The following is a 23,372-nucleotide window of genomic DNA, read 5'->3' on the forward strand; positions in this document are numbered from 1 at the left end:
CCTGCTGGTACGGTCCTTCAAGCACTGCTGCGACAGCACTTTAACATCAGCTGTGTACCGGTGGCCACTCTCTTACCGGTACTCTGTACCACCTGTATCGACTGACTTTCACCTCTGACTCTACCTAACACAGTTATTGCTGACCAAGATACAGATATTGTCTCGTTCAATACAAAAGATTCAGTTTTATGTCCCTTCTTATTTGCTCTTTGTGAACATTTTTGCAACTGGGTGTTTGTTTTGTTTAAGTTTAGGAAAAAGTACTTGTCTATATGAATACCTATGCTGATGAGTGACCAAGAACATTCACTCCTTGCTCTTCATTATCCTTTTGTTAAAAGGTATCAGTAACTCAATCAGGGATCAGAAACAATCCCTTGTGACTTAGGTGACCAGTCAACCAGCATAGATAGCTGATGTGAACAGTTCTCTGAGGCTCATATTGACTAAGAGACTTATGTGTCTAAATCCCAGATTTAGGGGCTAATGCAATCTAAAAAATCCCTGCTGTGCTGCCACCTATACCTATTGGTGCCTAAACTCACTCTGTGCCTAGATTGTCACTGTGAAAGTACCCCAGTCATCGACGTGTCTGCTTCTGGACGTGTGCACTGCTGCCTCCGGGGGGCACCTGGATGCCTATCTCATGCCTAAACCCCAGAACTATCCTCAAACCAGGTGTTATTGGCACTAATAACATCAGTTTTCACAGGATGGCCACCTCCAAAATCAGGCTTCACAAAGCTGTTCCTAATTAAAAACAAAACAAAATTGTCAGACAAAAATGTTGTTAGCCTATAAAGACTTTTCAGTTACTTCAGAAAAACCTCTGATTAGATTTGTCAACTTCCTAAAATATAAACCAGCACAAATGTTGATAGCCCAGAAATGTTAAGATTAAAGTTTTGGGGGGGGAAATATTTGAAAACCTGAAAATTCAAAATTAAGTTTCTACAATCAAAACTCTATTGCCATAGCAATGCCATGTTAGCTACTATACATATGATGTACTCTTAGTGTGTGTGATAAATACAACAACCATTTACACCCTTGGGATAATTAACAATAATATTGTTATACTTTATATACACATTAACTCCCCTTAGACCGCTACATGAAATTGGCATGGTAAAAACCTAACTACTAACCTGAGAAGTCTGCTTTATAGAATGAAGTTCTCGGGTTTTTGGGTCACTGAATCAAACAGAGAAAATATGTTTTTTAAAAATAAACTTTACATAAAAAAGAGTGAAGGGGTATATTTAATTTTGTTCTGACTTGGATGTTTTGGATTTGCTCTTCTTTAGAGCAGTGGTAGATAGTGGTGCGTGTTTGGTGACTATATAGAGGGTAAGTTGTAAAAATGCTGTAGGAATATAGGTTTGGGAGGGATTGATATTTGTGGCTGAGGATATGGACTTGAAGCCTGCCACAGACAATAAGGTTATTGGGGATTAAGTTATGTAAAGGATTTAAGTCTTCAAACTCTCATGTACCCTCCTCGTTCTGTTCAGAATTTCTTAAACTACCAAAGGGAGGTGCACAGTTGTAAACATCATGGTGCTCTCAACGTAACATATTAACACAAAAAAAATTATGAAAACAGACACAGGCGTCAGTCCTTAGGAATTATAGGATAAGCCAATGTGCAATTTCCAGACCAAAATGTTTTTGAGATATGATGCTGCAAAATGTTTTAGGGAAATTTAGGAAAAATGAAAACCTACAGTTTCAGACTTGACAAGTACCTGATCCAAATAACCACAAACTTCTAGAAAATATCCTCTGGCAAAGATAATTGAGGCAGGCTGATTTAGTTTTGGGGATTCTGTGTGAGGGGGATTGTGAGGGAAGCAGGAAATGTGTGAAAATTGTTTTTATAATCAAAAACTATTTAAAACTCTGGCTCCGTAATTTTTTTAATACTGTTTACAGGTTGTTCTTAGTGACATTGACATCTCACTGTGAAAACTTTCACGCTGTTGGACTACACACGGTGAGTACAGTATTTTTTTTAAGACACATGTTATCTTAGTTCTAAATGCATGAATGTACACAACCATAAAACAATCTGTTTTAATTTTTCTATTTATAGTCACTACCAAACCTTGTAATTCAATCCTACAGTTATCCCAATTTTTGCCTGCAGTCAGATCTGTTTGTATTTTTAAATGTTTTTCAGACTCCAAGAATTGCAAGTCTAGCATCTCTTTTTTTTATATATTTTTGCAGTGGCCTGCCCTGGAAGTGATTCTTAAACCGGAGAAGGTATTGTTTTGGAGTTGTGTACTTTAAATTATTATTCTTACAATGATTTTTTTCTTGACTACCTTTGGGAAATAGAGGGGAAGTTGTTATTCTTATATATAAGCTGTTCAAAACAGACAAACACATGAGGGGAGGGTAATATGTATGGGGAAAATGTCTCCATCAGGAAGTTAACCCCTGCTAAACCCATTTGACATCACTAAAGGCTCTTCCTATTAAGCACCAGAGGTAAGTGATAGTAATGACTTAATGTACAGAAGTTTTTAATTACATATAAGTACTGGCTTTTTTCTTCCTTACTTGAGAAAAAATAAGTTGAAAAACACTGAAAAAATGTCCTGGTCCATACAATCCAAACACTTACAGTATGAATACAAAAGTTTGGATTGGATCTGTTTTATATGCTCTGTGCTAGCCAATGGAGTCTGATGGGCTGGGCTTGAGACTGCTATTGGTGCTTACTTTAGGGTGTGACTGGACTCTGGAAGTATGTGTTGTTTTTCCTTGGTATGACAAGTGACATATTTTAGTCCTTTGGCTGTTGCTCTCAGAGTACTCCAAGGCTTTTGGTTCTGGGGATGTCAATGGGCCATGTGGATGGTGACTTTCCTTCTTTTGTCAGATAATTTGTTGGGAACCACAAAGATTTACATTTTAGTTGGGAAGAAAGACAGCCCTAGTTTCCGCCCTGTGTTGTGGCCAAACCTGGTGTAGCATATTGCAGTACAGCCTTTGTTCTCCAAGGTTACCAGAGGCAGTGTGATTCCAGGAGACTGAGAACAAGCAAACTTTGAAGGTTGAAGGAGCGCTATGAACCTGGCTACCATGACCTTCAGTGTCACTCTCTCTTTAGATTAATTATATGTATATTTACATATACATATAATGCATTATTATTATTTGTGTTGCCTGGAATGATCTATTCACTCCACCACAGCCATATTTCTACACTTCACGTGTATTCTCCATCTTCTACATACATGCTACTCCATTATTGATACTGAGAATTAAGTGCATGAATTGAAGAAAAAACATAACTCTTGTATTTTAATATGGTTCCTAGGTTTTTGATAACCCCAGCTTTCCTTTGCCCCTGATTTATTATTTACCTACTTTATGTCCTTTTGACTTCTCAACTGATTATAATTCTGGTTCATGATTTTTCAGTCACAAGTCTGTCTGGTCCTCTTTGTAGTATTTTAATGCCTTGTGTTTGCTTAATCCCTTAGTTATTCTGCAGACCAGTGTTGTGCATCCAGAATGAGCAACTCCAGCACTGCTTAGAATGCTTTCTGTTTGGTTACAGGGGATTTTCTTTTTATTGTTGTATAGGCTTGAGAAAACAGAAGTGAATGAAGGAATTTCTTGTAATTTTAAAGAAAATATTTATCTGATTTGAGTGCTGTCTTATTAGTAAAAATGTGCTGTGCATACAAAGTTCTGTGAATACAACTAATTAATCATTACAACATACTTGGGAAGTAATTATGGTGAGCATTATTTTCATTTTACAGGTGTGTAAAATGAGACACAGAAAGGCTAAGGGCTTGATTTACAACAGTGCTCCCCACCCACAATTCCAGCCAAAATGTTTTCCCACCATATAGGATCACTTCTTTCAGTCAGGGTTCCTTCCCCACTCTGAACTCTGGGGTACAGATGTGGGGACCCACATGAAAGACCCCCTAAGCTTATTTTCTACCATCTTTAGGTTAAAACTTTTTTTTCCCCCAAGACACAAAATTCCCTGTATGTGGGATTCAGTATGCTGTCACCACCAAGCGATTTTAACAAAGGATCAGGGAAGAGACCACTTGGAGATGTCTTCCCCCAAAATATCCCCCCCAAGCCTTGAAAGTATCTTGTCCCCTTATTGGTCATTTTGGTCAGGTGCCAGCCAGGTTACTTGAGCTTCTTAACCCTTTACAGGTAAGAGGATTTTGCCTCTGGCCAGGAGGGATTTTATAGCACTGTATACAGAAAGGTGGTTACCCTTCCCTTTATATTTATGACATGCCCCACAAATCACAGATAGGGTTGGACAGCCAGTTCCACGTTGGCTGTGATTTCTTCCTGGAGCTCTAGGAGAAACAGAGCTAATAAGACACATGTACTTTTAGATATACTACTGACTATATAAAAACTAATCATATTTCCCACATCTCAAGGATGATTTTAACCGGTTGATTCTGGGAAACTTTCATGGGAGAGTGCATCCTCCACTTTGTTAGAAGCTCTTGAAATGTGTTGTTTTTCAAAATCAAAATCTTGGAGAGCTAAACTCCATCAAAGAAGCTTTTTGTTATTTCCCTTGGTGGGGTGCCACAAGTACTCCTGTTCTCTTTGCGGATACAGACTAACACGGCTGCTACTCTGAATTCTTTCTGTGTGAGGCTGCTTCCAAAACCAATGTCCAATTCCATATATTGACAAAGAATATGTCCTATCCTCCTTCCTCCTCAAACCTCCTGGTATATCTTTGTTGCCATTGTTAAGTTTTTCCTTCTAGAGATATGATAGCCAGCTGCAGTATCATTCTGACAAACCAGTATTTCCTTACATATAACCACAAATACACTGATCCCTTAGAGTGAAAGACCAAAAATGGTATTGGCTTCTCCTACAAAGAAGGTTCCAGGATGAGCGGTACCTTTGACCCCCCCCCCCCACTCAGACTCTCCTTGGGCACCCCTTCCAACTGCTAAACCCATGCCTATATTTCTCTTAGGGTGGAATCCTGCATTCAGCTCACTCTTAGATTTTGTTTACACTAGCACTTTTGTCGGCAAAACTTTTGTCAGTCAGGGGTGTGGAAAAAATACACCCCCACTGACATAAATTTCACCAACAAAAGTGCCGATATGGACAGTGCTACGTCAGCAGGAGCTGCTCTCCTGCTGACATACCTACCACCACTCGTTGGGGGTGGTTTAATTATGCCAGCAGGAAAGCTCTCTTCTGCCAGCATAGGGTGGCTATACAGGAAACCTTACAGCAGTGTGCTGCTGTAAGGTCCATACTGTAATCAAAGCCTTAGACAGGGTCTCTGGTCACACAGCACCCCTGGTCGCCAACCATGAGTCCTCAGCAGGGCCAGCTGAGTTTTGGTTCATCCTATACACTTCTCTCTGGAAGGTGTGAGCAGTTTGAAAGGGCAGTGACAGAGAACAACTTGTTCAAAACAAAATACCACTTTTTTTTTCATAGGAATGTAACAAACAGAGAGGAAAAACCTTAAAACAAGAAAATCCTAACACATTGTTTTACCTAAGCTTAGCATTTCCCTCAGGCAGTTAAGTAGGCCCAATTTAGCCTTGGTACCCACCTCCACTCCTATTCTCCTAGGGACCAAGTAACAGCTTGCTTCTCTTCAGACCCTCTGTTTCCTGTCTTGTCAGAGGCTCAGCTTTTAACTGCTTTCAAGCTCTTTGTTTAATAATTCCCATCTTAATCCCTCTGAAGACACAGACTGGGACTTTACGTCTGCCCCTTGGGATAAACCAGAGTCCTGGTTCCATATCGCTAGATGTAAACATCAAAGCAATTAACACCTACATTGTCCATCCGAGTACCAGAATTTGGGGCTGGCTGCAATCATAAGTTTAGTTCGGCAAACCACAGTTAACTAAGACTGATTTAACCATTTAGCCAGTAACACAATAACCACCAAACCTACAGATAAAAGTAACACAGTTAATACAGAAAACTCCCACGTTCTTCAGTCACAAATTGTTAAAGTCCCTCCATACTTGTTTTACATTATATGGTCATGAGTTTGTCTCCATCAAGAACAGCAAGAGGCTTGTTGTCCAACAGTCTTCTCACTGAACAAAAGTCTGCCATGTATATGTGTTTGAAAGCACTAGGCACCTCATCCTCCCTTCAAGGCTCTGCGTAAGTCTATTTGGCAGAATCAGAGCAGAGAAGTAGGTAGTCATACCATCTTCCATACTGGTTCCTCCCCCCTGCTTTCAAACCAATGTTATGTTATTAAGAGCCTTCCTCTGCTTTGCAAGTCATTGGAAGTTGAGAATGCTCAGCACCTTGCAGTATTAGGCTCTAAAGCCAAGGACCCCTGAGACCATACCAAGTTTGACATGCAGAGGGGTTGTATATAATAGCTTTTAAAATGTCCAAAAAAATGAAGTTTAGTTTACAAACTGGGCATTTCTGTGAGGTGAATGAGAGGTGGTTGGATTTTAAATCTTTTGCCATGTCTTTTAAAAAAAAAAAAAAAAAAAGGACCTTAAGGCTTTTTGATTCTGTTAGCTTTCCTTTCTCGTGTTAGCATTACAAATCGGAACAGTCCAGTATATCACCATGGAATCTTTTTTCGAGAAAACTGATTGAAGTTGTGATTTTAACATTTTATTTTTTATCTGTCACGGGATTAGATTTTTATAGAGAAAAAATCTTTGACTCTGAAAAGTTCTTGAAAAGAATCCAGTATGGTGAAGCCATCTATTATCAGCCTCAAGATACATAAACAGTCTCAAAATGCCAAACAATTTTTTGTTTTATCTTGATAGCTAACTTTTTTAATTAAAACTCCATCCCAAGGACAGACATTATATATAAAACAGGCTACAAAAATAACGAAGTATGTTAACTGTACAGACATCTATATTTAGTGTGGATCTACTAATCCAGATGTCAGCTCATTCCATGATTTTTCTCTTTTAGAATTAATGTGCTGGTTGGCTGCTGTCTTCCCTCAGTCCTAATAAGATTTTTTCCCCCCATTATTCCCTTTGCCCAGATTATGGTCCCTTCTTGAGCCCTATATTGGGGTGGACAAACTTAGTGACCCTCTGAGCCACATATGACAATCGTCAGATGTTCAAGAGCCAGGATGCACAGTCCACAGTGGGCCAGAGTCTCTAAGGTGTCACAAGTACTCCTTTTCTTTTTGTGGATACAGACTAACACAGCTGCTACTCTGAAACATTTGATACCAGTGCAGCATAAGATTTATGAATGTAAAGAGCCATTCATTACCCCAATGTAGGCCCCAGAATATGGGGTATGGAAGGTATTTGCTTGTATCATTCAGTGATACGATGATTCTGGTCTGCAGAGTAACCCATTGGCAGCACAGGTAAGGCTGCTATTAACTAGACCTTAACTTAGATGCCAGTAAGCCCTCCAGAGCAGCTCAGAATCCATCATAAAACCACCTTTGTCCTCACTCCTCCTGATCTTTACATTCTGCACTACATCTCAAAGGAGATGCAAACACAGAATCTACTTCCATAAATCTTTTATTCACTCAGCCTACTAATGTTTACTGATAAATCTATTGTACAAGCACAAAATACCTTTATAATATGCAAACACAGACATGTGAATACCTAGGAAAATGTTCAATGGAAAACCATCACACAAAGTGTGTGTTATGGTGATCAGGTATATTACTTCTAGCTGAAATGCAGAAACAAAAAACCTACCACCACTTTTCAGGCCTTTTTATACATCATAAATAAACCAAGAAAAAAGAAATGGCCCAGCCCAAGTTTTTGTTTGTATTTTGCGGTTTTGGTTTGTTTCCTTTTTCCTTTGCAAATTTCCTCTAAGACCCCTTAACAGAATGAGGAACAACAGTTCTCACTATCTGAACTGAGTTTTGTTTTGTTACCTCTAATCAGATCTAATTTCGGAATTACCTAATGATGATTCAGAGTTTGGTGCAAGATTAAAGAGGCCCACATGCTCAGTGAGTGTGGACACAAGAAAAATTGTATAGCTAATATTAAAGCTAACATTCCTCACACCTCATACATTTCTAGTCCACCCAATCCAATAATTTACAACCCTAATTTCTATAGTAATATTTTAGCATGCATACTTACTGCTCATATTACATAACAACATAAAACCAGAGGCTGTCATGGGTCCCTCATGTGTGCATGTCTTGCTGCTAATTTTGCCATCTCTATCTTATCTAATGCTGAACATTCCATTTATTTTAAAAATTAAAATGTAATTATATATCATAGTACTGGCATTAAATCTGGTTACTAGGGCTGTCAAACGATTAAAAAAATTTACCACGATTAATTGCACTGTTAAACAATAATAGAATACCATTTATTTAAATATTTTTGGATGTTTTCTACATTTTCAAATATGTTGATTTCAGTTACAACATAGAATACAAAGTGTATAGTGCTCACTTTATATTTATTTTTATTACAAATATTTGCACTGTAAAAATGATAGATAAAAGAAATAGTCTTTTTCAATTCACCTCGTACAAGTACTGTAGTACAATCTCTTTATCATGAAAGTTGAACTTACAAATGTAGAATTATGTACAAAAAATAACTGTATTCAAAAACAAAACAATGTAAAACTTTAGAGCCTACAAGTCCACTCAGTCCTGTTTCTTGTTCAGCCAATCACTAAGACAAACAAACAAGTTTGTTTACATTTGCAGGAGATAATGCTGCCTGCTTCTTGTTCAGAATGTCACTTGAAAGTGAGAACAGGCATTCGCATGTCACTGTTGTAGCCAGCATCGCAAGATATTTACATACTAGATGTGTTAAATATTCATATATCCTTTCATGCATCATTCACCATTCCAGAGGACATGCGTTCATGCTGATGGTGGGTTCTGCTCGATAACAGTCCAAAGCAGTGCGGACTGATGCATGTTCATTTTCATAATCTGAGTCACATACCACCAGCAGAAGGTTGATTTTCTTTTCTGGTGGTTCAGGTTCTGAAGTTTCCACATCAGAGTGTAGCTCTTTTAACAGGTTTCAGAGTAGCAGCCATGTTAGTCTGTATCTGCAAAAAGAAAAGGAGTACTTGTGGCACCTAAGAGACTAACCAGTTTATTTGAGCGTAAGCTTTCGAAAGCTTACGCTCAAATAAATTGGTTAGTCTCTTAGGTGCCACAAGTACTCCTTTTCTTTTTGCTCTTTTAAGACTTCTGAAAGCGTGCTCCACTCCTCATCCCTCTCAGATTTTGGAAGGCACTTCGGATTCTCAACAAGGAATCCCTGTTGAGGTTACAGGGACAAACCATCCCAATGAGTTGAAAGAATAGTAAATATGGCAGGCGACCAGCTTGGCTTAATGGTGAAATCCTAGCGGATCTTAAACATAAAAAAGAAGCTTACAAGAAGTGTAAGGTTGGACATATGACCAGGGAAGAGTATAAAAATATTGCTCGGGCATGTAGGAATGATATCAGGAGGGCCAAATCGCACCTGGAGCTGCAGCTAGCAAGAGATGTCAAGAGTAACAAGAAGGGTTTCTTCAGGTATGTTGGCAACAAGAAGAAAGCCAAGGAAAGTGTGGGCCCCTTACTGAATGAGGGAGGCAACCTAGTGACAGAGGATGTGGAAAAAGCTAATGTACTCAATGCTTTTTTTGCCTCTGTCTTCACTAACAAGGTCAGCTCCCAGACTGCTGTGCTGGGCATCACAAAATGGGGAAGAGATGGCCAGCCCTCTGTGGAGATAGAGGTGGTTAGGGACTATTTAGAAAAGCTGGACGTGCACAAGTCCATGGGGCCGGACGAGTTGCATCCGAGAGTGCTGAAGGAATCGGCGGCTGTGATTGCAGAGCCATTGGCCATTATCTTTGAAAACTCGTGGCGAACGGGGGAAGTCCCGGATGACTGGAAAAAGGTTAATGTAGTGCCAATCTTTAAAAAAGGGAAGAAGGAGGATCCTGGGAACTACAGGCCAGTCAGCCTCACCTCAGTCCCTGGAAAAATCATGGAGCAGGTCCTCAAAGAATCAATCCTGATGCACTTGCATGAGAGGAAAGTGATCAGGAACAGCCAGCATGGATTCACCAAGGGAAGGTCATGCCTGACTAATCTAATCGCCTTTTATAATGAGATTACTGGTTCTGTGGATGAAGGGAAAGCAGTGGATGTATTGTTTCTTGACTTTAGCAAAGCTTTTGACACGGTCTCCCACAGTATTCTTGTCAGCAAGTTAAGGAAGTATGGGCTGGATGAATGCACTATAAGGTGGGTAGAAAGCTGGCTAGATTGTCGGGCTCAACGGGTAGTGATCAATGGCTCCATGTCTAGTTGGCAGCCGGTATCAAGTGGAGTGCCCCAAGGGTCAGTCCTGGGGCCGGTTTTGTTCAATATCTTCATAAATGATCTGGAGGATGGTGTGGATTGCACTCTCAGCAAATTTGCGGATGATACTAAACTGGGAGGAGTGGTAGATATGCTGGAGGGGAGGGATAGGATACAGAAGGACCTAGACAAATTGGAGGATTGGACCAAAAGAAATCTGATGAGGTTCAATAAGGATAAGTGCAGAGTCCTGCACTTAGGACGGAAGAATCCAATGCACTGCTACAGACTAGGGACCGAATGGCTAGGCAGCAGTTCTGCGGAAAAGGACCTAGGGGTGACAGTGGACGAGAAGCTGGATATGAGTCAGCAGTGTGCCCTTGTTGCCAAGAAGGCCAATGGCATTTTGGGATGTATAAGTAGGGGCATAGTGAGCAGATCGAGGGACGTGATCGTTCCCCTCTATTCAACATTGGTGAGGCCTCATCTGGAGTACTGTGTCCAGTTTTGGGCCCCACACTACAAGAAGGATGTGGATAAATTGGAGAGAGTCCAGCGAAGGGCAACAAAAATGATTAGGGGTCTAGAACACATGAGTTATGAGGAGAGGCTGAGGGAGCTGGGATTGTTTAGCCTGCAGAAGAGAAGAATGAGGGGGGATTTGATAGCTGCTTTCAACTACCTGAAAGGGGGTTCCAAAGAGGATGGCTCTAGACTGTTCTCAATGGTAGTAGATGACAGAACGAGGAGTAATGGTCTCAAGTTGCAGTGGGGGAGGTTTAGATTGGATATTAGGAAAAACTTTTTCACTAAGAGGGTGGTGGAAACACTGGAACGCGTTACCTAGGGAGGTGGTAGAATCTCCTTCCTTCGAGGTTTTTAAGGTCAGGCTTGACAAAGCCCTGGCTGGGATGATTTAACTGGGAATTGGTCCTGCTTCGAGCAGGGGGTTGGACTAGATGACCTTCAGGGGTCCCTTCCAACCCTGATATTCTATGATTCTATGATTCTCAAACCTTGGGTCAAGTGCTGTAGCTATCTTTAGAAATCTCATATTGGTACCTTCTTTGCGTTTTGTCAGATCTGCAGCGAAAGTGTTCTTAAAATGAATAATATGTGCTGAGTCATCATCCGAGACTACTATAGCATGAAATATATGGCAGAATGCAGGTAAAACAGAGCCGGAGACATACAATTCTCCCCCCAAGGAATTCAGTCACAAATTTAATTAATGCATTATTTTTTTTAAGGAGCATCATCAGCATGGAAGCATGTCCTCTGGAATGGTGGCCAAAGCATGAAGGGGCATATGAATGTTTAGCATATCTGGCATGTATATACCTTGCAAATAAGAAGTGGGCAGCATTATCTCCAGTAAATGTAAACAAACTTGTTTGTCTTAGTGATTGGCTGAACAAGTAGGACTGAGTGGACTTGTAGGTGCTAAAGTTTTGCATTGTTTTGTTTCTGAGTGCAGTTATGTAACAGAAAAAAATCTACATTTGTAAGTTGCATTTTCATGATAAAGAGATTGCACTACTGTACTTGTGAGGTGAACTGAAAAATACGATTTCTTTTATCATTTTTACAGTGCAAATATTTGTAATAAAAATAAAGTGAGCAGTGTACACATTGTATTCTGTGCTGTAATTGAAATCAATATATTTGAAAATTGAAAAACATCCAAAAGTATTTAATAAATTTCAATTGGTATTCTGTTGTTTAACAGTGCAATTAAAACTGTGATTAATCGTGATTAATTTTTTTGAGTTAATCACATGAGTTAACTGATTAATCGACAGCCCTAGTAAAAAATCTTACAGGCAATCTCCCTCTTAGCAGAAAATTTTTAAAAAATCTTCTTTCTTTGCAGAAGCAAGTAATCAAATTGTAATTTATTTTACTACAAAGCCTTCTCTAGCTTTATTGATAAATTAAACTATTGCTTACCTTTTAAGAAAAATAACTGCCTTTCAACTATATGACTGCAATCATATCTTGCCAGATTTACTCTCCCTTTTAAATCATGTCAATCCATGTCCAGCAGCAATAGCTGTCCCTCCATATCACTACTGGCAGGGCGCGTCCCACTCCCAGCCCTGTGCAGAGAACCAGCCCCTGGTTGGCACGCTCAGCTCTCAAACAGCCTGGCTGGAAGGTTCCTTCCCCCGCACCTTTGGCTGGGCTGGCACCCCGGGAAAGCCTGGGGTGCTGGCCAGGAGGAAGCCTGCACAGCGCTGCAAAGCTCTGCACAGCGCTGGAACGGGGAAGCCTCTCTGTCCCTCAGCTCAGCTCTGGAGTGGGCAGCAAGTTACAGCCTTTTCATGCCCTGAACCTGCAGGCTCCACAGCAGCTCCCCAGGCTGCTTAGCACCATCTTCACCCCCTATCCTCCCACAACCTGCGTCCTGCCCCCAGGGAGTACAGGGATGCTCCATCTGCCCCTGCTGAGCCACATGGCTGGGTTCACTGAAGCCCCTGTAGTCCAGTTCCCTGGGCCATGATGCACAATGCATCCTTAGGGCTTACCCCCTTTCTGCCTGCACTGTAGATGGGGGGACAGAGGTGACTGGGTTATGCCTGTGACCCCTAGCAGACTGGTGGTGTTAACTGCCTTTCGACGCTGTGTGGGTAGGAAGGGACAAGCTGCTTCCAGACACTGGGTGCAGGGGGGAGGAGGAGAAGAAGAGGTGAGCTCTTCAGAGACATGGGCCAGGTCATCCCTTCCCTCCCTCCCTCCTCCTCCTCTGCATCTGGAAGCAGCACACATCCCTTCCCTCCCACACAGCACTGAAATGCTGCTGCTGGCCACATTCTGGTGTGAACCCTGGCAGAAATCTGGGGATGGGGACATGTGACCCTGCATCCCATTCCCCCATGTGTTGCCTCAGGAAGACGCAGCGCCAGGTACCAGGAGAGGTGGGTCTGTCTCGGGGGCCTAGCCAGGCATGAAGGGTGGCACTGGGCAGGGAGAGACAGGTTGGTTGGTCACCCCATCACCCACCCCCAGCGTGTGGGAGAGGTCTACAGGAGTGTGTGTGTGTGTGTCACCCCTCCCTGTGTGAACCCTAAAGCCTTAAAAATAAGAAGGTAAATAAAAAGAATTCAGCTACACAGTATTTCTTTTTAACCAGGGCTCAGTCAACTTGATGTTAATTTGAATGTTTGTACTGCATAGTTCTGATTGATTGCCATTGAACTTGCTTGAATACAAATAATTTTACCAGGTGTCCCGTTTTCAGCAAAGGGAAATATGGTCACCCTACTCATTGACATCTGAACACCCAAACTAAGCCGGTAGGTCTGACATCAAGCCATTCACACTGATCTCCCCAAAGAGCCTCATAGATCTCTGATTAGAGTATTAACAAACTGAGATTCAGCCTCAGCCTTAACTGTGCTCAGTGGTTTTACTACTTCTGGCTCCGCTCCCTTCCCCAGAGGCATCATTTGTGTGGGTAACATCCAGTAGGTCCATCTCCTTTGCCTCTGATTGGCAACTCTGTTATGTTGCTCTACTAAGCCCCCTGTCTTTCTACTACCTTCCCTGTGGTTGGCAGCTAAGGCAGAGTTAATTTGCACCCATATTCTGGCAGACCTCAGACTGCCCACACAGACCCATACCACAATACATAAATTACTTTTATCAGGAGTATGAGTAATCCAAGCAGAAGTGGGGGAGAAGGAGACATGAGTGGATCAGATGGTGTGCTATCTAGATTAGATTTTTATCTAGTGCCACGCCCTCTGACCCTAGTTAATCTCCTGAAATGTATTTATGCAGTTCAGAACATAGAATACTTGCAAAGAGTGAACTACACAGGATTTGTGGGAGCCAGGAAATTAATTTAAACATTGTGCCCTGTGGTTCCTCTCCTGGCTATGGCTTTTGGGACCTATGCATAGTCTGATTTTATCAGAGTGGTTCATATTTTATTAGAATGTATAAATCTGTTTTATAGCTGTCTCAAATTTTAAAGGCAAAAATTGTTAAACCAGTTTTAGTGGCAGGAGAGAGGGAAGTTCCAAAAATAACTGATCTACAGATCAATTTTGTGCCCTAAGGTTTGCAACTAATGTGCAGTGGCCATTGTAATGTAGCTAGCTATCATAACTCACTTGAAAAGTAGGGCAGCATTACATTCCTTTTATGCCTTATGCTCTGACAGATTCCAACCTGAATCATCCTTATTTCTAATCTACACAATTACAGCCAACATGAAAAATACTTTAAAAAAATATGGGCTTTAAGAAAAGTCTTCAGTAAATGCCAGTTGCATGCAGATAGGTCAATACATAATAAAAGAAGTAGGAATACCAAAAAACCCCAAAAACCCCTGATAAGATAGAGAACATTCTTACCTATAGCAAAGAGAACTGGCTTTATAAAGTCTGCCTGGTAGGATAGATTATTTAAATAATACATATATTTAAAGACCACTTTTCAAAGTGGCAAGTTTATGGAGAACTGAAAGTTCCTTTTTACTTTAAAGTATGCCTACTTTTCAGTCAGCCATGGCTTTCACTTTGAAGCCAATTGAAATATATTTTTTGCAAATCAATCAGTTCATATTAAATCAAAGATCTTTCAGGTCCTACAATTACTAGGGGGATTTAACTTATTATTCTTTTAACATTTTAGTGTCTGTATTGATTCTCTTCAGTTTGCCTTATCTTTTCCAGCCTATATAATAGATAGATTTTAGTAGGTGGCTGTGCGCAGCAATTGTAATTTTTGTTTGTCTGTTTGAGTAGAGATGACTTTTTTCATTTTTTTTTAACCTTTATGCTTACTTAGACAGAATGATCAGAAATATAGTGCCTCTGTAAAGAGGATGTCATGGGAAATCAAGTGGGGGCTTGAGGATATCCCATTTTTATTTTCCTTAAGAATGTTCATTACAACGAATAGTATACAATTATGGCCTATCCACACAACAACTACAAACATGATTTTGTAACCTAGTAGAAGCATGGTAACCTTCTTGGTTCAATTTATGCTCATACAGCATTTTTTTCTGCCATCAAAAGTGTGTTTGTACATATAACTGCCCTATTGTCTAAAAGTGTTTGTATCAGTACATTCTGAGGAAAATCTGGACAGGTATCCTCTACTACTTCAGCAGGGGTTAGAGTTCTGCAAAAACATTCACACAGAGCAGTAGCATCTGGGATGTCTTACAGCATAGAGAGCTTAGAAAAATCAGTTAATTAATTTCAAAAGTATGAATAGGGAGTCCCGTTCACACTGCGAAAAACAACGTTATACTGACTACATGAACATAACCAATGTCCAACGCTAGATCTCTGGCAGGGAGGAATACTTAGCTGTGAGGGTAATTTAGCTTTAACGGTAATTTAGCTTTAACCGTGTGGTGTATGGACACAAAACATGCTTAGAGTGTACTGTGTCAGCCGCTTGTCACAAACCTGGGCCCTGATCTTTGAAACACCTAAGCACGTCTGTAACTTTACCCCGGTATTTGCAGGATTGGGACCTAGATAAAAATGGTATAGTGGACAGGGTCTTAAACTAACAGTATGGTAGATTACAGGTACTACATTTATTTACAAATGATTTCCCATGTGACTCATAAGTTAATGAGAACTTCATGGCATCCCTCGATAGTGTAAGAGGAGATTTTCAAAAACTGCCATTCATTTATTTATGCACCTAGATATTTGCATGTGCAAACTCTAGAGGCTGCTTTGAGGTCCTCTTGAAAACTGGGCCCCTAATATTTCCACACTTAATGAGTTAAACATTTCATAGCATAGTTAATCATGTCTAATGATATTCATTTTGAATATAATGTCCCTCAGTTTAAAATAAAAATAAATGTGATGGAGTAAATGTTTGATTCAAATCAATGAACAAACAATTGGATGCTTTGCAAGAGACAATAAGCTATTTCCCATGTTCCATTATTAATTTAAATATTTAAAATGTTCTGGTATCCATGAAAAAATAATGGCTTGATGGATAGGTAGCTCCCACTCCTTAAGTCCATCTGCACTCCTCCATTCACTCTGATTCTGTGATTGTTTGAACAATACAGTTCATTATAGGCTTGTGACATGATATAAGTAGGTGATGCAGAAAATGATTTTAAAATAGGTTAGATTTTTTTAGATTAATTATAGATAAGCAAACCCAGGTCTGACCCTGCAAGTGTTCTGCATACAGTTTCCAGTTGAAGCTTATGGAACTCATCTTGTGAAATAATTGTACAATAAGGCTACCAGGTCTTACAAGTTACTGACATGTGAATTACACATTTACTGCCTCAAGACTGGAGGTCAAAAGTGGAAACTTGCATTAGAAATTAATCCAGACAGACTTGAGCAAATATACAGTAGCTATAAGTTACTAAATAGATTTTCTTAATTTTCAGTTCAAAGTACTATTTATCTAAAAACTGTTTCTGCATGTAAGTAAAATAATTAATTGTAATTTAATTTAAATTGTTTCAAAGTTAAAATTTGGAAAACTTTCTAGTGAAGTAACATCACTGCTTCAGGGCAAGGTAACCACTCCTTAACAGTACTGTCCTCTTTAGTATTTAATTTCCTGTACTATGACAGGTGTAGCTGGCCTGCTTCTCCACATTCGTAGCAACTTAAAATAAGCAAAAAGATCTGATTTAAATTCCTAAGGGCCAGATACAAAGCCTATTGATGTCAATTATTAGAGTCAGACTTCGATAAGCTTTGGATGAGGCTCTAAGAATCCAGTCCTACAAACACTTCTATATGTGCTTAACTTTTACTGAGATTATTCATGGTAATTAAAATTAAGCACATGCATAAATGTTTGCAGGACTGGGAACTAAGTTTATAATTGAGATTTTCATTCTGTGTGAATTCCTGACTGCACTGAAGTCAATGGCAAAACCCCTATTGATTTCAATGGGGCCAGGATTTCACTTCCTATCTTTACTTCATTCATGATGCCTAGATACTGCAGAACCATTAGCCAGTAATTCTTAGTTCAGACTGTAGCAGGCAGGCCGCTCCCATTAAGATTTATTGGAAATTCTGCTGCAAATGCAGCACATATCAAGCTGCCAGCTAAATGCTTTTCCTAGACTCTGAAGGAAGTAATTAGTAAAATGTGTATTTCTTTATTTATGCTGTGATGGATTGTCTTTAAGTAAGGGGTATAAAATCACATACTGTTGTCATATCCTTGCAATAGCTTGATTAATGATTAACTACAAGGATGGCATGAAACTACAAGGATTGCATGAAAAACATTAACTATGAATTTTCTGGCTTTTACAGGTTTCAAAGCAGTATTCCAGTTTTAACTGGTCTGTCTGTCTTTCTTGGGGGAGAGTTTGTGTGTGTGTTTGTTTGTTTGTTTTGTTTTTAACAATGATGCAAAACTCTGTCATCAACACTTGAATGGGCATGTAGACCAGACTGATGTACACTCTGTTTTTTCTCTGCAGCATACAGTTCTCTGACTCTACCACATCTAGGGTGCCTGTACTTTATCAGAGCTCTCTGAATGGGAAGCTGCACCCTACCGACACTCTATCCACTGAAATCCTGTCTACCATTAAAAGTGTAATGTTTCCTTTGAACAGTACTATTTAAAAACATTTATTAGGTGCTTCCATTTAGAGCTTAATGATGTCCGTGTTAAACACTCTTCTTGTATCATCAGTTTACAAAGTTTCTACTCTGAGGATTATTGATACAATATATTGTAGTGGCTGAATACATACAAAGAATTTAAATCATGGCTCAGTGTAGGCTTGTGTACTAGAACGCTATGAAAAGAAAACTTTGTCCTAACTTGCATTACTCAACTGATTTAATTTCTTATTAAGAAATAAATAGATACATAAAAGTATTGGTCCCCTTATGGAGCCCCAATTCTGCTTCCTCTGAAATCAATGACAAACTCCTAATAACAAATTGAACATAATACAAGTTATGTGATGGTGTCCTGATTGGATGCCTTTGAGCACTATGTGCCAAACACTGTACAAATACAAATGGAGACATTTCCTTCTCCAAAGAGTTTACCATGTAAAGGCCTCATTTTGCAAACTGATCCACGATTTTACCACATAAGACAAAGAATGAGAATGGATGGAGGAATGATAATAAGATAATGCTGTAATATAGGTTACCTGTGTTTCCAGCTTGAGAATTCTAAAAATTGTAATGTATTTCAAATAAATAAATACATAAATTTAATCAGCTGTCCCCCAAATAATTGTACAACCTATCCATCACTGGTTGGCTAATTTCTTGTAGGCATCATTATAGAGGTGGGTGTTGAGTCAGAATTTGAAGGAGAGTTTAGAGACTTTATTCAGGAAGGGTTTTCATGCATAATAGGTTAAAATGGGGAAAAAAACATGGAGATGTTTATGGGACAATCACACAAATGAGTATTCAAGGTTGCCATCAACAGCAGAAGGGGAAACTATAAATTTCCTGCTGTTTTTAAGATATAATCACACTAAATAACTTTTGGAATCTGGTAAACTTTCTGCACTTGTCTGTAACAGCCAAGTTGTTTGTTTGTTTACTTAAGGTGTTATTAGGCAGAAATTTTGTGTGCCAGGCTTCAGTGGAAACCCAACTTTCCTGCTAAGTATTATAACATTTTAATAGGGATACATAATGGAAATGCTGACAGTCCTTTAACTGTAGGTGCTAGACAAGGTTCTTGGGGCTCTCAGGAGTTGCATGTTAACAATCCCACACCCAAACTGAAGGGAAGGCTGGACTGATTTCTCTACCACCAATGGGCGTCAGCTCCATTTCTGGAAACTGCTATGCCACCTCTGAGACATATCTCTGCATTCATTAATATTGTTTTGAGGAGCAAATACTTTGCATTTGAAATGTACCAACTAGCAGATATTTATGAAAATTCCCATGGAGGCTCTTACAAGTCTGCACAGACACAGATAACCTGACGTCACATTTGTTTTACACTGTGCTGCACTATCTGCAGAGAGATCATCCTCTCCTGCAGTAAAACCTGCATGAGGGAACTCTTGGGGAGGAAATCTTTGCATGGTTTACTTGCCGATGGAAAAGCTCACCTGTTGAATACTTTTGATCCACAGTAGGCTTGTGCCATCTACATGGAGGTTCTTTGCCTCTGCACTTCATCTGTTGTTCCCAGTGGCCCATCCTTCTCCCGCATTCCCTGGCACGCATCTCAGTAGTATTGGTTGCTCAGGCAAAAGATGACAGTTTTCTGGGGCCCTTAGTTAAAGTGCTGGTAGCCCATCCCTGAGCACACAAAATCATTATAAATATTGGAAAGCTATTTTCCAATTGGAACGGATGTGACTCCATAACAATGGCATGATTCTATTATTCAAGCTGTGTGTCCACCCAGAACCAGATGGTACTGTCTTTAATTATATTTTATGTTTGATAGTGATAAGACTAGCCACAACATATACATGGCCAGGTGCAGAATTTGATCTTACTTTTGATTTAGAACTGCCAGAAATTTGAATCTCTTCAGGACTGGGATTTCAATTCAATTCCCATCTCTAACTGTTGAGAAGCTTTTTAAAAAAAATCTATTTATTTATTTAGGAAGTTCTAATAGGTTTACAAATTATTACATGTAAATATCCAAGACAAAATTATAATCATTACAACAGTGAGCTTTTGTTTAGGGAAACATTATACAACAATATAATCATCAGCTTTCTCTATTTAGCAGGGTGTTAACATTTGACAGAGGGAGCCTATTTCCACTAGCCAGGACCTTGAGAAGCATTTTATTGTTAGTTATTTTTGTGTGTATCAAAACAGCATGATTATTTCAGGCCCTTTCACGCAGGAAGAGTCCTAGGGCAGCTAGTAGGTCACCTTTTGGGGAAGGTGTGCTTTAATGTTTTAAGAAAATGCATTACAACTTAAATTTTTCTGTACTAGGCTAATTGCATGCTATTTAATGTTCTCTTAGGTGCCCATCCTACAAAGAGAACTGCATTCCAAACCTTAGTGTTAACCTTCCCCCATACAGTTTTCTTCCTTTGTTTTAAACAACGTCTAATGATATATTATATATATTCAATGGTATCATAACAGTGTATTAAAAGTAGGTCACACTTATGCTAAAATACAGGTTTTTATTCCTATAAACTTCTATACTCCATACAGCTCTTTGCAAACTGGATACAATTAACTTAGGCTTGAATGGAGACTGGGAGTGGATGGGTCATCACACAAAGTAAAACTATTTCCCCATGTTTATCCCCCTCCATCCCCCACTGTTCCTCAGACGTTCTTGTCAACTGCTGAAAATGGCCCACCTTGATTATCACTACAAAAGGTTCTTTTCCTCCCCCCCCCCCCTTGCTGGTAATAGCTCATCTTAAGTGATCACTCTCTTTACAGTGAGCATGGTAACACCCATTGTTTCATGTTCTCTATGTATATAAATCTCCCCACTGTATTTTCCACTGAATGCATCCGATGAAGTGAGCTGTAGCTCACGAAAGCTTATGCTCAAATAAATTTGTTAGTCTCTAAGGTGCCACAAGTCCTCCTTTTCTTTTTGCGCATACAGACTAACACAGCTGCTACTCTAAAAACTAATCCATGAGAGTCATTAAGTAAAATTGACAGGAAACTGGCTATATGTAAATCAAATAAATGTGACTTTTTCATTTTCATTAGCCGGGTAAAAAGAAATGTAAAAAGGTAGAGGAACAGCAGATAGTGAACAATTTGTATTCCTTTATTTTGTTTTAATACAATAAGGTGGTGTTTGTAACATAGATGAGGAAATTTGGTCTTGCCCTTGCTCCTACTGAATTCAATGGGAGAAAAGTCAGGCCCTTAGTGTATGGTTTCTAAATTATTTTAACCTAATAGTATCATTTTAGACTATTTCATCCCTTCCATTTAACTCTCTTTAAAACCGCCTACTATCAGATTTGGTGTACAAAGACACAGAGATCCTGTTTAGAAAGGGCATCTCTTGAAAGCAGATTGCAGTAGCTCTTGTTCTTGTCAGATAACATCCACGACCTGGTTTGTTTACAGCTATTCTAACAAACGTGTTGCTGTCTCGCGTTCTTGCCCGTCCGGCACTCGGGGCTAGCTGTGAGGGCTCTTCTCTTGGGCCAGCAGGTGCCGCTAGCGAGCTGTGTGCGCGGCTGGGTTTGGGGATGGTTAATAACCGACCCAGGTTAAGTGAAACGACCAGCTGAAGAATTGCATGGCGGTGGTTGTTGATTTTTCCCAAACAAGCGGCACTTTCCGTGTCTGTCTGGACCTGGAGAGCGGGGGGTGCATGAAATCCCGGGGAGGGGGGGCTGAAGTGATTCCGATCCATGCTGCTTCCTTTAGCAGATGAGAGCCCCCTCCCCAATCCGCAGGCAGCGGAGGCAGGAGCAGCAGCGAGGAGCGAAGTGAGTAGCTTGGGCGGAAGGACGCCCTGTCCTCCAGCTCCCTTCCATTGACTCCTCCCCGAGAGACGGCCCCGCCGATCGGCCCCCGAGGCTTGGCCGGGCCCACCCGCGCAGCTGATGCCCAGCTGCGAACCAGGCAAAGCCGCTAACCTCCCAGCCGGGCAGTTCGCACGGCAGCCCGCAAGCGCCCCAGCTGGCTCTGCCCCGTCCTGCTGCTCCTTAGGCGGGGCCCGAGAGGCGATCTCCCTCCCGAGCGCTGTGAGTGTCTGAGCCGGGCCGGGGAGGGAGCCGGCTGTGGTGGCGGGGATGGGTCCGGCTAACCGGCGGCGGGCTCATTGTACGATCCCGCCCGGCGTCTCCGCTCGCCTCTCCCCCCGGCCCACCGAGAAAGTTGTGGGTGCGCGGCAGAGACACCTCGGCTCCCCCGGCCTCGTGCCACCCCGCGGCAGCGGCGGGTCCCTCGAGCCGGCCTCCCGCCCCCGGCCGCGGGCAAGTTGCCGCTCTCGGTGGGTTTTGCGGCGCTGGCTCTCTGCGCCTGGCTTGGTGAACGGGTGCTCAGTCAGTGGGGCAGACGCTGGTCTCCTGCCGCCTATAAATGACCCCTGAGCTGAGTCCGAGCCCCACGCTTTTGGGAGGAGTTGGCCGTCACTGGCACCCCACCCCCACCCCCCGAGGCGCACACCTCGGCTCAGTTATGTCCCGCTGGCCGTTGGGTTGTGTGAGGAGACGTGGTCGAGGGTCTGGCAGTGCGTGTTGTGAACGGGGAAACCCGCTGCTTAGACGGGTGCCCAGGCAGCCCCCTGCCTGTGAGGTGGCGCAGAGGGCTCAGGCTGTGCGGGCAGGCGGGCAAGCCCGGGTTGGGGGCTGCAGTAAACGCCGGCCGCAGTTCGTTGCAGACCCCTCAGGACATTGCTTTGTGCTGGAAAGGGGCTGGCAGGATTGTGGCCTCAGCAATGTACGGGGGTTGTGGGGAGGAGGAGGTGAATCTAGAGATGTGAGTAAAATGTGATGTTCCCCAAGTTGGGACAGGCTTCTCAGGCTCCTGGCTCAAACGTTTTCCTTGTTCTGAAGGTCTGACAGGGCCTTGCACATAGACTTAATGATGCAGTGGTGTCTGGGCTGCATGTATAAAGGGCTTTGGGGAAATATTTAGGCTTTAATGTAAAAATATCCTTTTATATAATCTTCCTATTCAGCTACAGAGAATGACTTTGTGAACAAGAGCTACAAAATAAGGCCCTGATTCTGCAAGCTGCTTTGTGCAGATGGACCCCTGCCTACCTGTGTCCTTCCATGCAGATCAGTTTACAGGATCAGGGCCCAAGTAGTCAAATGAAAAATAGGGTTTATGCCTTTAAAAAAACAAAACAAACCCCCCCTGTAGACATGGCACTTCCTTGCTCATCAGATGTGCTCCCTATATGGATCTAGAATCTTATCTTTTTTACTCTGGTGACAAAGTTCAGCGATATTTTTGTGTTTTTATTTTTTGTTAGCACTGTGCTAATGAGGAGTGAAATGGGTTCTGTTCCTTTTTGTGCATTATTAATATAACTGTTTACTAGCCCCAGTGGCAGGGTCAGTGACTCCCCCCCCCCCCATGTCTTCAGCACAGGTGAGGTTGCACAGGTGTAGCTGAAGACATAAGTT

General features: G+C 41.2%; 1 protein-coding gene across 3 annotated transcripts in view; it reads left to right on the plus strand.

The window, feature by feature from the left end:
* Positions 1–23,372, plus strand: part of LOC311528556 (small membrane A-kinase anchor protein) — a 74,659-nt gene that overhangs the window by 16,901 nt on the left and 34,386 nt on the right. Inside the window, exons 2-3 of one of the 3 annotated variants that reach the window (XR_014713632.1) lie at positions 1,936–1,996; positions 2,233–2,268. The gene's annotated coding sequence lies outside the window, so the exon portion shown is untranslated. Of the gene's footprint in view, positions 1–1,935; positions 1,997–2,232; positions 2,269–21,033; positions 21,981–23,372 lie in introns of those variants that run through there. The other 2 variants (XR_014713633.1, XM_084643731.1) reach the window with 2 other exon arrangements.

The sequence above is a fragment of the Lepidochelys olivacea genome (genome assembly GCF_965140295.1).
Source record: "Lepidochelys olivacea isolate rLepOli2 genome assembly, chromosome: 11".
Lineage (NCBI taxonomy): Eukaryota > Metazoa > Chordata > Testudines > Cheloniidae > Lepidochelys > Lepidochelys olivacea.